The sequence below is a fragment of the Cyrtonyx montezumae genome, unplaced genomic scaffold (genome assembly GCF_038088225.1).
Source record: "Cyrtonyx montezumae isolate F1298 unplaced genomic scaffold, pur_monq_1.0 scaffold_13, whole genome shotgun sequence".
NCBI lineage: Eukaryota > Metazoa > Chordata > Aves > Galliformes > Odontophoridae > Cyrtonyx > Cyrtonyx montezumae.
In genome coordinates this window covers 13,789,675-13,803,494 of record NW_027071859.1, presented here as the reverse complement: position 1 = coordinate 13,803,494, position 13,820 = coordinate 13,789,675, and the positions used below count along the sequence as shown (strand labels likewise).

At 44.9% G+C, this 13,820-nt stretch overlaps 2 protein-coding genes across 3 annotated transcripts in view; one reads left to right on the top strand and one right to left on the bottom strand.

Annotated features, from left to right (window-relative positions):
- NOL10 (nucleolar protein 10) overlaps nt 1–13,820 on the bottom strand; it is a 450,419-nt gene that overhangs the window by 268,913 nt on the left and 167,686 nt on the right. The gene's annotated exons all lie outside the window — the stretch shown is intronic.
- The window catches only part of HPCAL1 (hippocalcin like 1), a 51,092-nt gene that overhangs the window by 2,082 nt on the left and 35,190 nt on the right, over nt 1–13,820 (top strand). For both annotated transcript variants that reach the window (XM_065730705.1, XM_065730704.1), the window contains exon 2: nt 11,840–11,886. The gene's annotated coding sequence lies outside the window, so the exon portion shown is untranslated. The remainder of the gene's footprint in view (nt 1–11,839; nt 11,887–13,820) is intronic.

Sequence of the window (13,820 nt, the reverse complement as noted above, 5' to 3'; positions counted from 1 at the left end):
TTGTGTGGAATCCCATGCTGTGGGTTTTGGGAGGCTTTGCTCCTGTGAAATTCTTGGGGTTTAACTTTAATGAGCAGAAAATGTTTTAAATCAATGCCTGAAATGTCCGTAGTTCCAATAATCCTCTGCCATCCGGAAAGTGCAATGAGTGCAAACAATTATCTCTACTTTATCAGCCTTTTGGTGAGTAAAAGCCATCCTGGGTTGGTTGTACTTTGCTAACCTGCTAATTAACCCATTGATTTCTGCTTTGACTGACTTTCTCAGCTAAATATCTACCTGTTGTCAAGCACCAGTGGCAGCGACACAGTGAGCCCTAAATGGTGGGGCCACATTCTTCATGAAGGAGCTCCAGGTTCTTTTAGCAGCAGGGAGAGTGAATTCTTCAGCTGAACCTTCTGGAAATGGCTCTTTTCTGGAAGTCCAGTGCTGATGGCTGGGAGACCCATAGGATCACCTGCGCAATGAATGACGCATTCCCTTGCACTGTCTGCACAGCAATTAGAAGGCAGGAGCTTTGGAGGCTGCATCCAGCTCCTAATGTGAGAGATATTGCATGTCTCCTGGGCTGCATCACATGAAATGTGCCATTGTCAGTAAGTGATGCTGCTTATAATTAGTGGGTTTACAGGGGCTTGTGAATAACCAGTGCAGAAGAGGTGGCAAATGGTACTTTGCTTGTCCTGTATGTGTGTTTCTCTTTAAAGTCGAAGATATGAGCAAGGAGCTTAAAGAATTCTCCTTGGTGCTTTGTGTTAGCTGAGCTCTGTAGAAACTGGCATTGTCAACGTTTGGTGCAAAAGATACCCGCTACAGCCTGATCAGCTTGTCTCTTCTCTTGCACATTCAAACATTTTTCCTGATGGTTGAACTACCTGTACTGAGCAACACAATCTACTTGATATCTGCCTGTTGAAAAAGCAGGACCAAAACCTATGCATGGCTATAGTTACATACAGTTAATGCACCATCCTTTGAGGCTTGCCAGTTTTGTTGATGACTTCTACAAATACAATTTCAAGAGGCCATCTTCTCTTTCTCTGCCAGCCTTTCCTAAGGAAATGAATGCACACCTTATACAACTGAGAGAAAAAATATGACTTCTGCTAGTATTTCAGTGGCTGTGATCTTAACCTCATCAGAAAGGTGTCTGGCTGATGGTAAACCTTCAGATCTTCAGCTGGGCTGGAACACACTGGGTTTGGCTGGCAGGGGCAGCTGGAGAACTCAAGGGCGGGAGGCTGAGTCCCAAAAGGCTGCTTTGGCCTCAGAGATGCTCACTGGAAGTAAGGCATACCAAGATCCTGATGCTTGTGCCAGGAGGGTTGGCTAGGCTGAAGCTGCAATTAGGTTGAATTTCTGTTTCAGACAGTGTGTTTATCATAAGGAGTTAAGCAGTGCACTAGTCAGAGTGGCGGAGGTGTTTGTTTCAGATTCTCTAACTGTGCAGCATGCCAGCATCAGGAGTGTGCTTCCCACAAGTGGAAGTACAGGAAGCATCTCACAGAGAGCAGCAGGGCAGAAGGGGTGTGCGTGTGTGTGTGTGCATGTGTGTGCAAATACCAAACTTGTTTTGAAGGAATTATGAACCTTGCTCCTGGCTGTGATCATAGAATCATTAAGGTGGAGAAGATCACTTAGGTCATCTTGTCCGACCACTAACTCGTCTCCACAGTGCCCACTGACCACGTCCTTCAGTGCCATATCTCCACAGTCTTGAACACCCCCAGGGATGGTAACCCCACCACCTCCCTGTGCAGCCTGTGCCAGTGCCTCACCACTCTCCCTGAGAATGTTTCCTAATATCCAATCTGAACCTCCTCTGGCCTCATTCCCTCTCATCCTATCACTGTTACGTGGGTGAAGAAGCTGACCCCCACATCGCCACAATCTCCTTTCATGGGATGATGGATGGTGTAGCTTGGGCATGGGCTTGGGAAGTAGATCTTTCTGGTGCTTGGGAATTGGCACACGGCTCCTGCAACATGATTTTACATAGGCAAGGGTGGCTGTGGTGGGAGGAAAAAAAAAAACAAAACAAAACCTTCCAGGGGCCATGCCTTCGTGTTCCTCATTCACCTCTGTGAGTGTGCCTGTGCAGAATGGATGCTTTTTGCTGTGCTGAGGTAGCAGGATTTTTTTTCTAGGTTTCTCTAAAGGGCACCGTGAGCAGGATTCTCTATTCTTGGCAGCTCTTCCGTTGTGTGAAGGTAGAGAGCTTGCTGCTGGTTGTGACACGCTAACTGCTGTCAGAACAGTTAGCACTGGTGGGGCAGTGTTTGCTTTTCCCCTTTATCCATGCCTATTTTCAACAAATAAATGGTGTTTCTCAAAGGGTATCATTTTGCAGTTCTTAGAACAAAGCTTCTCATGGGGCAAGAGAAGCAGTTGGCAAGCTGGCAGTGGGAGTGAGCAGGGAGGATGCTGCGTGTGCATCACCAGGAGCATGGAGCTCAGTTATTAAATGTGTGATTGAAAGCAAACATGCAGAAAGCAAGCATACTTCATGGTGCTTAGGAAAGGGCCTCAGAGCAACATCTGTTAAGTCTATTAGACGGCACTGGAAAAACCTTTATCCCCTTCACCAGAGCTGAAGGGAACACAGCAACTTAAAACTTTGACTTGGAAGCAGCTGCCTGGAAGGAGCTGTCTGGCTCACTGCATTGTGGCTGCTGCATCTTGAAATGCTCCCAAAGGGCAGCCTGGAGCAAGCTCCTGCTGTTGCCTCTTTTGCTCCTGCTGTTGCCTCCAGCTTGCAGTGCAAGTGTCTTCTGAAATGATTCGTCCGTTTTGTGTCACTGCTTGGTTTTAGTTTCCTCTTGCTCCTATTTGTCCTTCTAATGCTCTTAGAAAGAGATAGCTACAGTTACTGTACAGTAGAGAGAAGAAAGTGGAATCAGCATAAAAGGCTCTCAGTGATTAGGCATTGCTTTGATTTCCACTGCACTGAGTTTTATTGCTCTTGAGCTAAAGCGTGTGAGGTTTGTGGTTGGAAATGCAGATGCTTCAGCCACCTTTTTGTGTCCAGACTGAAAGCCAGATAGTCATAAATGAAGAGGAGTTTCTTTGTCAGCCCTCTCTCTTGTCTTTGTGCAATGACAGCTTGGTGGCTGCATCCTGCCATGGATCGAGGGGTGACAAGCCAAACCTAGCGCTGCACGGAGCCCAGTACCTCAAAGCCCACAGCAAGCACGAGGAGCCTTGTTCCTCTCAGCTTATGCTTGGTTTGGAGCAAACCCACTGAGGGTTTGGAGCAAACCCACTGAGATGGAAAGGCCTTGTCAGCTCCTTTCCCTTAGCTTTCTTAGGGACTATGCTTTTGTGGATGGCTGGAGCCATGCTCAGGCTGAGGGAAGGCATTCTGCCAGGCTGAGCTGGGGCTCGCTCTGGTTGTCAGAAGCTTATTATGTTTTTTGTTTTTTTTTTTAGATGGAAATTGGGTTTCATTCCAGCTGAGGGTAATTGGAGCTGTGGTAATGGTCTGAAAGCAAATGAGAGTGAGCTCTGAAGACTCCCAGCACAGCTTTCTATTCTCTTCATGTCGTGGTTCTTAAAATAGCATTTGTTCCTAAACCTCACCCTTACATGCTGTTACGAGAGCTGTCTGAGGACTGTTGTTCAGCTTGAACCCCCTCCCAGCCCTCCTCTCCCACTCTGCAGGGCTGCCCTGATGCTGCAGGCCAGCATGCATGGCCAGGCCCCGTCCTGGTGGCACCAAAGAGCCTGTCCTTTCATCACTGCTGACACCTGCTGAGGCTTTACTGGGTCATCAGAAGCCAACAGTGGGGGACCCCCTGCCAGAGTGGTTCGCTACAGGTAGGTTTTGCCACACTTAAGCTTCTTAGCATCACTGAAGTTGGTTTCTCCACTGTTGGCTCTCCTGACACTTTCCTCTGTCTTTCATCACCTTCAACCAGGACTTCAGCAAGCTGTTAGATGGGTGTGCTGCTGCTTACCAGAAGGCTTTGTTCCCTCAGTAAAGCACACCATTACAAGCTGAGAGCACCAGTAACAAGTGCATTTATCAAGTGCTGATTTTCATGGGAGTAATTCAGAAAGAGAGCTTTGATTTTGCCATTTCCAGAGCTCTAGTTTGCTGCAGGACACAGTCAAGAGTCCAAACTAACTCAAATTGCTCAGTCTGGGTAAGAGGAGTTCTCTCAGGGGAGATTTTATTGCTCTCTACAACTGCTTCCTGAAAGGAGGCTCTGGTGAGGTGGGGTCAGCCTCTTTTTCCTGGTAATAGTGATAGAGCAAGAGGTAGCGGCCTCAGGCTGTGCCAGGGGAGGTTCAGGTTGGATATTAGGAAACATTTTTCCTCAGGAAGGGTGGTGAGGCATTGGCACAGGCTGCCCAGGGAGGTGGTGGGGTCACCATCACTGGAGGTGTTCAAGACCATGGAGTTGTGACACTGAGGGACGTAGTCAGTGGACGTGGTGGGGAATGAGTTGGAGGTTGGACTTGATCTTCAAGGTCTTTTCCAACCTCTATGACTCTGTGATCTTCTGCCTTGACAGCTGACTGAGCCATTGTGTCCTTTCTGGGTGCTTCACAACCAAGCGTAGGCCCACGTGTAGTGGGAGTTTTAGATATGGCTGCTTCTTGTTGTCCAGCGCTGTGTTCAGATGCATGTCCCATGGCTGGCACAGGGGTCTCATGGACCTCATTCTTGGCTCCACTGACATTTTACACTTGGTGGTGAGGCACATTTATAAATTAAAAAAAAATGTTCCATATTACTTTCTCAAGAGGTTTCATTAAAGCTTTGCAAAACCAGTTCTATTGTTCTGCAGGTTGAGCTGCATACAGGCTGGGCGGACTAATATTAAAGTCTCCTCAGGGATGTTCAACAAGTGTGTGTTACAGTGTAACAGCCATTATATGGAAAAGCAAAGCATCCTGGCCTTGACGAATCACCAGGGTTATCACTGTGCCTATCACTCTCCATGTGAACCTGCTTCTTCATCTCCTGCCCTGTGCCTGGAGAGACTGCACCCCAGAAGGAGCAGTAGGAGCAGGCACGTGGCTTGCTGTCACCTGGGTGTGTGATGGTGTTTGTGCCATGCCCGTTATTCTGTTTTCATGTGCCAGGTTTCATGCAGGTCATGGCTTCCACCAAGGCACTCTTAATGCTGCCCTGCTTCAGAAAGACTTCCAGTGGTTTCACCTGAGTGTCCCCATGGCTCCTGAGAGTGGTATCACTGGTGCCTTGTGCCACTCACAGGGCACAACATCAGCAGACAAGCAGGGAAGCCCATTAGCCTCAACTTCAGGCTGATTTTTCAGTCTGCAAAGCAGTGATGGAAGTGTACAGGCAGTCTTGCTCTTAATGCTGCTTTTCCTGCTCTCTGGAGGGTTAGTAGGAAACCGGAGCCTTGTTTTTTTGCATTCCTTTCAAGATGTTTTGTAATAATAAAGGCAAGAATTTCTATTTTTTTTAATGAATAAATGATCTATCCAGGAACAGTAGTTTATGATGAACTTTTAAGTTCAGCAGCATATTCCGCAGCTGGAGATTGCAGGGAATCCTTGTTTTTATGTCACATAAAATAGTCTCAATATACAGAGAGGGTTAATGTTACTTGCAGCAGCTTACTGGTGCCATAACAGCACTGATCACTGAAATTTTTTATTTTTTTCAGTACATTCATGTTTCTTTCAGTTCTTGGAAACTGTCTGAATTTTTTCAACTACTGCTCTGTTGCATCTTTCCACCTGATAACTGTAGCAGATGCAAATTTGCAATCTCTTTTTAATAAAAGCAGTTGACACTATGCCCTCTGTATCTGCTAAAATAAGATTTGCTAAGCAGCTACCTCCCTTCCCACGACCTTCCCTTGTTGCTCCATTCCTCCCCAGTCTGTATCATGTAACTTGAATATAATGTTTAGTTTAGAGCATCCTGTGAAGCAAGGAAATGCAAATGAAAAGGAGGACTGAAAGGGGAAGAGAGAGATAAACTTCCTGGGCAATGAATGTGCAATGACATAATTTTGTTAATCGGACTGGGAAAAAGTTGAAAAGGGGAAATAGAGTAAATAACGGGCACTGTTCTGTCCCCAGCTGCCTGTATCCTATTAAATGGCTGATCATGTGCATCTGAGCCTGACCAGGCAGTGTGTGGCATCTGTCACCAGTCTTTCTGGAAAAAAAAAAAAGAAACCCTTCAGTTACTAAGGGAAAAATATTTAATTGCATATAATTCACCTTGTTCTGACACTTTAAATTAGAATTAATAAAATGTAATGTGTTTAGTCACAGTGGAGTATTAAATTTCCATACCTTCCTTCCCTCCTTTTACACACACACAGCTTCTATGGGAATGGAGTGTAATGTGTGAACTTACATGTCTTACTTTGGGAATCAGATACGTGATAACATCAACTTATTCAGCTTGGCTTCCAGTCTGAAGCCCTGGCCCCGAGAAAGCCTTCCTCACCGGTTTGCTTGCCTTCAAATTTATAAAGCTTCCTTGTTCTGTTATGCTTTCCTGTTAGTTGCTTATGTGGAGCTCAAGTTTGGGCTGTGTTTAATAAGTTGAATAGCTTTGCTTTGTGAAACTGAGCTGCAAATATTGATTACTCGCTTGACTTGGGCAGAGAAGATGTTTGTATGGCATCCTCACCACACTGAAGTGGGTACAGTCATCCCCAGTGGCCTATGTTTCTCAGCCAGCTTGTGAGAGTCCTGGCAGGATGTACGTGAGCCAAATGTGACGCGTAAGGCAAAAAAATGCAAACTTCAGCTTTTGGCTGAAGTGAGTAAAGCTCCTCTGAAGCCAGGAGAATTGTGGCTGCCTCCAGTGAGATGGATCTGGTGTGGTGCAGCCTGTGATGTTTGTTGGCATGCAGGTTTTCTCTTTGCATGGGTATTTTTCTGTTTCTGATGGTTCCTCTGTTGTTTTTCTGAGCCTGGCATGGGTAGTTGTTTGTGTTGCAATAGTATCAGCCAAAGATAAGATTCTTGTACTGTACACTTCAGGCTGTTCTTCACTCGGTGTCTTAAACACCTGAGTGAAGCTATGTTCAACACATAAAGTTCTGGGGATGCTCGAAGTGTGGCTTTTTGGAGGTGGCACAACACTTATTCTGGACTCCATTTTCTACCAGTTCAGGTGCAAGCTCTTTGGATTACCTGCAAAGTGTGTCTGCTCTGCTAGGAGCACACCAGTGTGGTAGGCATGCAGCAGAGTAGGATGGCATGGCTTGGGTTTTTTCCTAAAATTTTGCCATGAAAATGGAGCAATGGATGGAAAGAAACACCAGACAGGACTTCAGTGCTTCCTCTGCTGCAAGCTGTGATGTGCACGGCGCTCCTGCTGGGGCTGCAGCACGAGCTAGAAGCAAGGCCTTTCACACAGAGATGTGTCTCATCCTCACTCAAGAGAACTGATGTCTAAACAGGCTGGTAGAATTCTTGCTGTGCTTTCATCTAGAGTTTTGGGTTGTGTGGAGCCGTTTGCCTCAGTGCATGCATCCAGGTAGATGTGTGCAAGTTGAGATGCATTTTCTGGTCATAGTGATGGCTGAAGTGGGTCTATGGCCTACAGATTCCAGAGCTAGGATGAGAGGCTATGGCCTGACGTTGCACCAGAGGAGATTCTGGTTGGATATTAAGAAAAATTTATTATCAGAAAGAGTGGTGAGGTGTTGGCACAGGCTGCCCAGAGAGGTGGTGGAGTCACCATCACTGGAGGTGTTCAAGAACCATGGAGATGTGGCACTGAGGGATGTGGTCAGTGGGCATGGTGGGGATGGCTTGTACTGGATGATCTTAGTGTGGCTTTTTTCCAATCTTAGTGATTGTATTACTCAATCTATGATTCTGTGATGGGGTTGGGCCAGTGGCCAACACAGCTGGGCCAGTGGCCTGAGTGGGTGAAATTCAGTCTGTGACTTAACCAGATGCTTCTGTGATACTCGTTGGGAAACTCTTCATCAGCTTCCCACTCAATGCTTGGATTATTGTGCACTTCTGGGTGTGCTGCAGGCATATTGCCAAGGTGAAGTGGAGAGGTACCACAGGCAGCATTCAAAGCAGAGAAAGGAAGGATGCCATTTGAATCTGCTGAAACACAAGAGAAGTCCATCTAAGCACTGCTAGCCCCTCAGGGGGCATACAGCCTGAGGTGCCACAGTCAGAGCAGGATGTTGAAGAGAACACTTGAATTAGCTTTTAAATTAGCCTAGATCTGTAGCTGTAGCAGCTTAGAGCATGGTGTGGGATACAAAACCTGCCCAGAAACCAGGAGGAATTAACCTGCACCAGGCTAGCTGGAAGTCCTGGGCGTGCCAAGTGGTGTGAGTGATCCTCTGGATTTAGGTGGGCTGGAAATGAGCCTGGGAAGTGAAAATCCTTTGACAGACAGGGGAGTTACTGATGCCTCTTCCCTCATTGAAAGGCCTTGAGGAAGACAAAGCACCCTGGAGGATACATCCCTCTGAGTTTCCTTGTGTCGCGGGTAAGGAAAAAGAGGGGAAAAAGCCCATATTTTTTGTGAAATAGCAGAATCCAGATGGAAAAGAAATTGTGGTGATGAAGTGTTGCTAACAAAGCACCAGCAGTATGTAGTGCTGGGGGTTGTTTCCAAAGCTGCATACGATGCTTGCAGACAAGTTGCACCATTCACAAACACGGCAGCGTTACTAACAGTATTGATTTGACCTATTGTGGTTATGAAAGCTGGACTTTGGAGGTGTGGGAGGGCCTTATCAGTAGTCGGTATCAAGACTGATCAAGAGAAACACCAGCCTGAGGGGAAACAAGTGGAGGCTGGGACTGAGCAGGGTGAAAGGGCAGCCATTAGAGAATGAGAAGCACCCACAACACTGAGGCTTCTCCACTGTGTACAAAGAAACCTGCACTTAATGTCTATGATGTGAAGCAATGGAAAGGGGTTGAAATCACCTTGGAAAATGAGACAAAAATAGCAGTTGTCACCTTCGTTTCTCTCATCCATCGGGGAAGCTGTTTCTTCAAGGAAGATCTTTACAAATTATTCTTTGGATGAATCTCTTCCTTAAGCTTTCTGCTAACAGCTCTGAAAATAGTAGATTGATGCACTCGTCTCTTCCTGCCCAGCCTCCAAAAGTTACTGACATCTCTTCCTTTAATTCTGCTTTGTAATTGAATTTCTGCCATAAGTTGCTTCTGCTAATTCAATTATACCTTACTTTTAATTGGCAGTGGATTTGAATATTTCTTGTGCTGTTAACATGGAGATTAACATGTGCTGGCCAGTCACCCTCTACTCCTCAGGCTGGAGCAAAAGGTTTGAGTAATTATAAGAACATAGGCAAGGTTTTTGGTTTTTTTTTGTTTTGTTTTTTTGTTTCTGTTTTTTGCTAAAAATCTTTCGGAATGCAGAAATGTAGCCAAGGATTGGGAAATGGCTTTTTGTTTTATTGAGCATATAACTACAGCCAAATCATCTTGGTGTGTTGTTCTGTAAGGTCTCCTGAACGTGACATGCATGGGGAAGGCACAATAATTCGTATCGGTGCCACAGAATAGAGATGAGAAATGCTTCTGGTTTGTGTTTCCTCTTTTGCTGGTGACCCAGTTTGGTTCTGACATTGCCTTTCTGTTGGGTTCCATTGCTCAGCAGCCTGAAGCGCTTAACATCCATTTCCTGTAAAAAATGAGGATAATGAGTTTTCTTCCAGGAAGACGTTGAGCCTAAAATTATGTGTTTAAATGCCTGCATTGCTGTCGGTTCACAGTTGTGAGTGCCTGCCCTGGTGATCTTGGGAGTAACAGAAAATTTAGTGGAGCCCTGATCTTCGCTCCTGTGAGCAGAAGACTGACGGAGTTAACATCTGCACTGAAGAGGGATGATGCTGGCATAAAAGAGGACAAGGACCAATTAGGAGCACTCACATAAAGGATGTGGGTTTTTTCTTTTCCTTCTTTATTTTTCTTTCCAAATTCTCTGGGCCTTGGGAAAGGGTTTGTATAACACAGTCCCCAGCTGCTGGGAGGATGTGTGCAGCAGGGTCAGGTCTTTGGTCAGAGCCACGCAGTCGGCATCGCAGGTGTTCGGGGTGGAGAGCACCTTGAGACAATTGTCTCTTTCTGATGGTTTGTGGATGAGCCCGATTTTGGCTGGCTGCTTGACTTTGGTGCTTTTCAGTTTCTCCTTGGTGATTATTTCTGAAAACATGTAGAAAATTTCAGAGGTTTCCGTAACCATGTAGAAGCAAAAAAAGCTGAATTTTTTAAACGGAAGGAGATAGAATTACAGTACAGTCTGACTTTTATTACAGTATTTTCCTGGAAGTTAATAAATTATTTCCCACCTAAGCATCTTCCAGGTGCTTATGAGTAACAGACAGTGTGGATTAGTCTGGAATAAATCGTGTCAGACATGCTAATTTCCTTCGATAGCAGGGCAACCAGTCGTGCGGATAGCAAGAGAGCAGATGATACAACGTGCTTTGATCTTAGCTGGCTTTTTGCCACTTGTATTCAGAAGAAAGCTGGAGAAGAGGAATTTTGGTGAAACTCCTTATAGATGGTGCAAAAATGTACTAACTGTACTCCAGGCTTCTGTCCAGTATGTGGTCAGGTTGTGTGTGCTCAGTCTTCACAGGCTGTTGGTGAGGGTTGTAGAGATGGGCCTAGCAGCTTGGTCAGTCAGTTTTCAGCATCGTGATTGATGCTTTTGATAAAATACTGGTTGAGATTCAGCATGTAGTGTCACAGTGAAGATGACGACCAGGAGGAGGGACTGGATTCCAGAACTTTGGACGCATCAGAATCTGAACTTGGAAAGTTTGTTGTTTGCACTGGAGGTGCTACCCCTGGTGAATGAATTGGCTTCAGGGGGCTGTGGAGGGATTTGAGTGTTATCACAAAAGGGAGGAACTCCCCCTTGTAGGGTGCTGAAGAAGACTATCAGGTGGCTTGGTGCTGCCTGGGATCTCTGTGGCTGTTTTGTTGTTGTTGTTGTTGGGAAGACCAGCTATGTTACTTCGGGGTGGAGCGCTGCAAGAATTTCTTTGCAGAGCTGTGGGGTTGCAGTGTCAGGAGGTGTTGGGCTGGAGGCAGAGAACAGTGGGGCAAATGGTGGAGAGCTCTGTGGGAGGATGGGAAGCAGAGCAAGTGAATTTCCTTATTTCCTAATCATTTTCAATTTCCTAATCCACAGACTATGAGACATCAAGCATCGCAGGAGCGGGTCAGCTAGCTCCTTGTGCTCTTGTCTGTGACTCCTTAAGTACTGATGAACCTTGGCGTTCAGAGCTGGCAGTTGCTGAAAGGATGCACATTATTATACTCTTTTTTTTTTTTTTTTTGATAAGCATGCTCAACTGATAGAGAACTGATTTCTGCCCTTTGAAAGCAATGCTTTATGGCTTCAGAAATCCTGGAACAGGCTTCATCGTATTCCAGCTCTGTTTCTCCTGTTTTTGGATGTTGGCATATTCTAAGGCATACAACAAGCAAACCTTTCCACCGTGGCATTCTAACACAACCTGATGTTGATTCCTGCTTATTTTGAAAGTGAGTTTTACAAAAAGTGGTAAGGCAGGAGGTATGTTTTTGGCAGATTTTTGAATGCCAGAAGAGATTGCTGTCCAAATTCTGTATTTTTCAATGCGGGTTTTTCTTTTTTTCTTTCAGGACAAATAATAGAAAGCAAACGCTGGGGACGAAGTAGTGGTTGTCTCTCAGTTTAAAGCAAGAGCTGTAGCAGAGCTTTCACATGTTTAGAGAAATTCTGATTGCTTCTTCAACTGGGAAAATTTGTTTGTGGAGAGGAGGCCGAAAAGAAGGAGGGTTGTCCCTCAGAAGAAAGCTGTGATGTAAAGCATGTTTGTTTTGTTTTCTCCTTCAGGCAGTTGAGCCCTGTGGACTTTCCCTGAAGAGGTTCCAAGATAGGTGGTGAGTACTTCCCAGATCCTGCTTCTTTCAAGCTGCATATTACAATGCAATGATAGGAAATACAGGTGTCGTATTTTCTTGGGAGCTGATGCAGGAATTCACATTATCTCAGCTTATGGCATGTGCTTAGAGTTGAAAGGATGATCTTAGAAAGTGGGGTTGCCATCAAAATGGGAGGCTTTACCTTTGCATTAGAGTGAACTTCCTGAGACTTGATTAGTTAAATAAGTGTTGTATTTTCTTAAATATTTGACTTAAATGATGGAAAATCTGTAGTAATGATGCTGGATTTTGCACAGAAAGCCTATGCAGCACAGCGGGCAGTGTTTTCTGTGTCAAGGAACAACCTTGTCCTTTTTTTTTTCCTTTTGTTCTGGCCATCTGTGTTAATCTAAAGGAATGCAATTTCCAGTGGTTCAGATGACCTGCATAACTCGTGCTAATCTCTACCACGTGTGACCGGTTCTGCCCTGGCCTGTACCCAGAGCTTCCGTGTTTTTCATTTGTATGCACTTCATTAGTTTCTTATTTGTAAGTAAATGAAACATGAAATCAGGAAAGACCTGCAGGAGCACGGGGTTGATCAGAAACACTGGCAGCGGGGGAGCCAGCTTGGACACTGAGCACTGCTCTGCTCCTCCCTGCAGCCAGCCACTGCCAGCACTGCCCCCATGGTGCTGCTCTGCAGCACCCTTTGCTGTCTGCTTTTGTTGTTTCTAGAGAAATCCGCACCCTGTTTCCTCTTTCAATTCTAGATTCTTTCCAATGAGATTAACGAAATTATATCATTACGCATTAATTGCTCAGGAAGTTTATTCTTTAGTTGCATTTCCCTAGTGCACAGGATACGAGCTATTAGAGATCTTGTGTGTTCAGACTGACTAATGAACCACAGCTGAGTGTCCAAAGCCTTTAATGGACTTCTCCATCTTTTAAATAAATGTATTTTCAGTAGGTCAGGTTCCTTTCCCCGTGGATGATGCCAGGTTGACTTGCTGTGTCTGTACAGCATATGTCTGTGATTTGACAGAGGAGTTGCTGGGGAACAGCATGCTATACTCTGCTCACGTTCACCTTAAGTATGTGTCTATTTTGGCCAGAAAACAATTACTTTTATTTATTACTCCTTTAAATTTAGTTGTCTCCAATTACATGTTTAATCAACAAAATTGTCCCTTCCTCAATAAACGCTGTTATCTATGTTTTTATTTTATTTTTTTATTTTTATTTTTTTTGGTACTTTTTTGTGAGGGGGCTCAGTTAATCCCAGACATTCATACTGAGGTATATATCTGTTTAACACAAGTCTTACGGGGCCAAGTTATGAATCTTATGCGACTTTTGCAAACGTTCCTATGAGTAATAGCTTATGAACTTCTCCTCTCCCCCACCCCTGCAGCTGCCGTGAATCTTTATTATAAACTTGTGTGCTATCCGCACTAATAATTGCTATATTGAGACCTGAATCATCAGTTGATCTTTTTGAGATGTTGCAAGATGAATCAAACTTTCTTCCTGAGGGTAGAGGGGAGCATGGAGCTCGTGGCTGTAATACTGTGTGTTAAAGGCCAGGTATTTTCCAGCAGCCGGATTAAACTGGACTTGCATTGGGTTTTCTTTTGCTGTTGCTTCAGGTGACACTTTTGGATGTAGGTGAAAAAAAATTAAAATAGACTTAGAGGAGTAAGTATTTTTTCTCCTTCGTTATCCCTTTGGATAGTGCTCTCAAAACCATGAAAGCCCTGTGGTCTTTGGTGAGACATAGACTTTTGCAAAATAGAATTTGGAGATGATGAGTCTTTGTGCATTACAGTATTTCTGCTTTTATGGTCTGTGTTTCTCCTTGCCTTTAAAGTTCATATATGTTATTTATTCTGATTTGGGAATCTATGTGTTCCGTGGCAATATTTAGGTAATTCTAGAGCAGCAGCAGT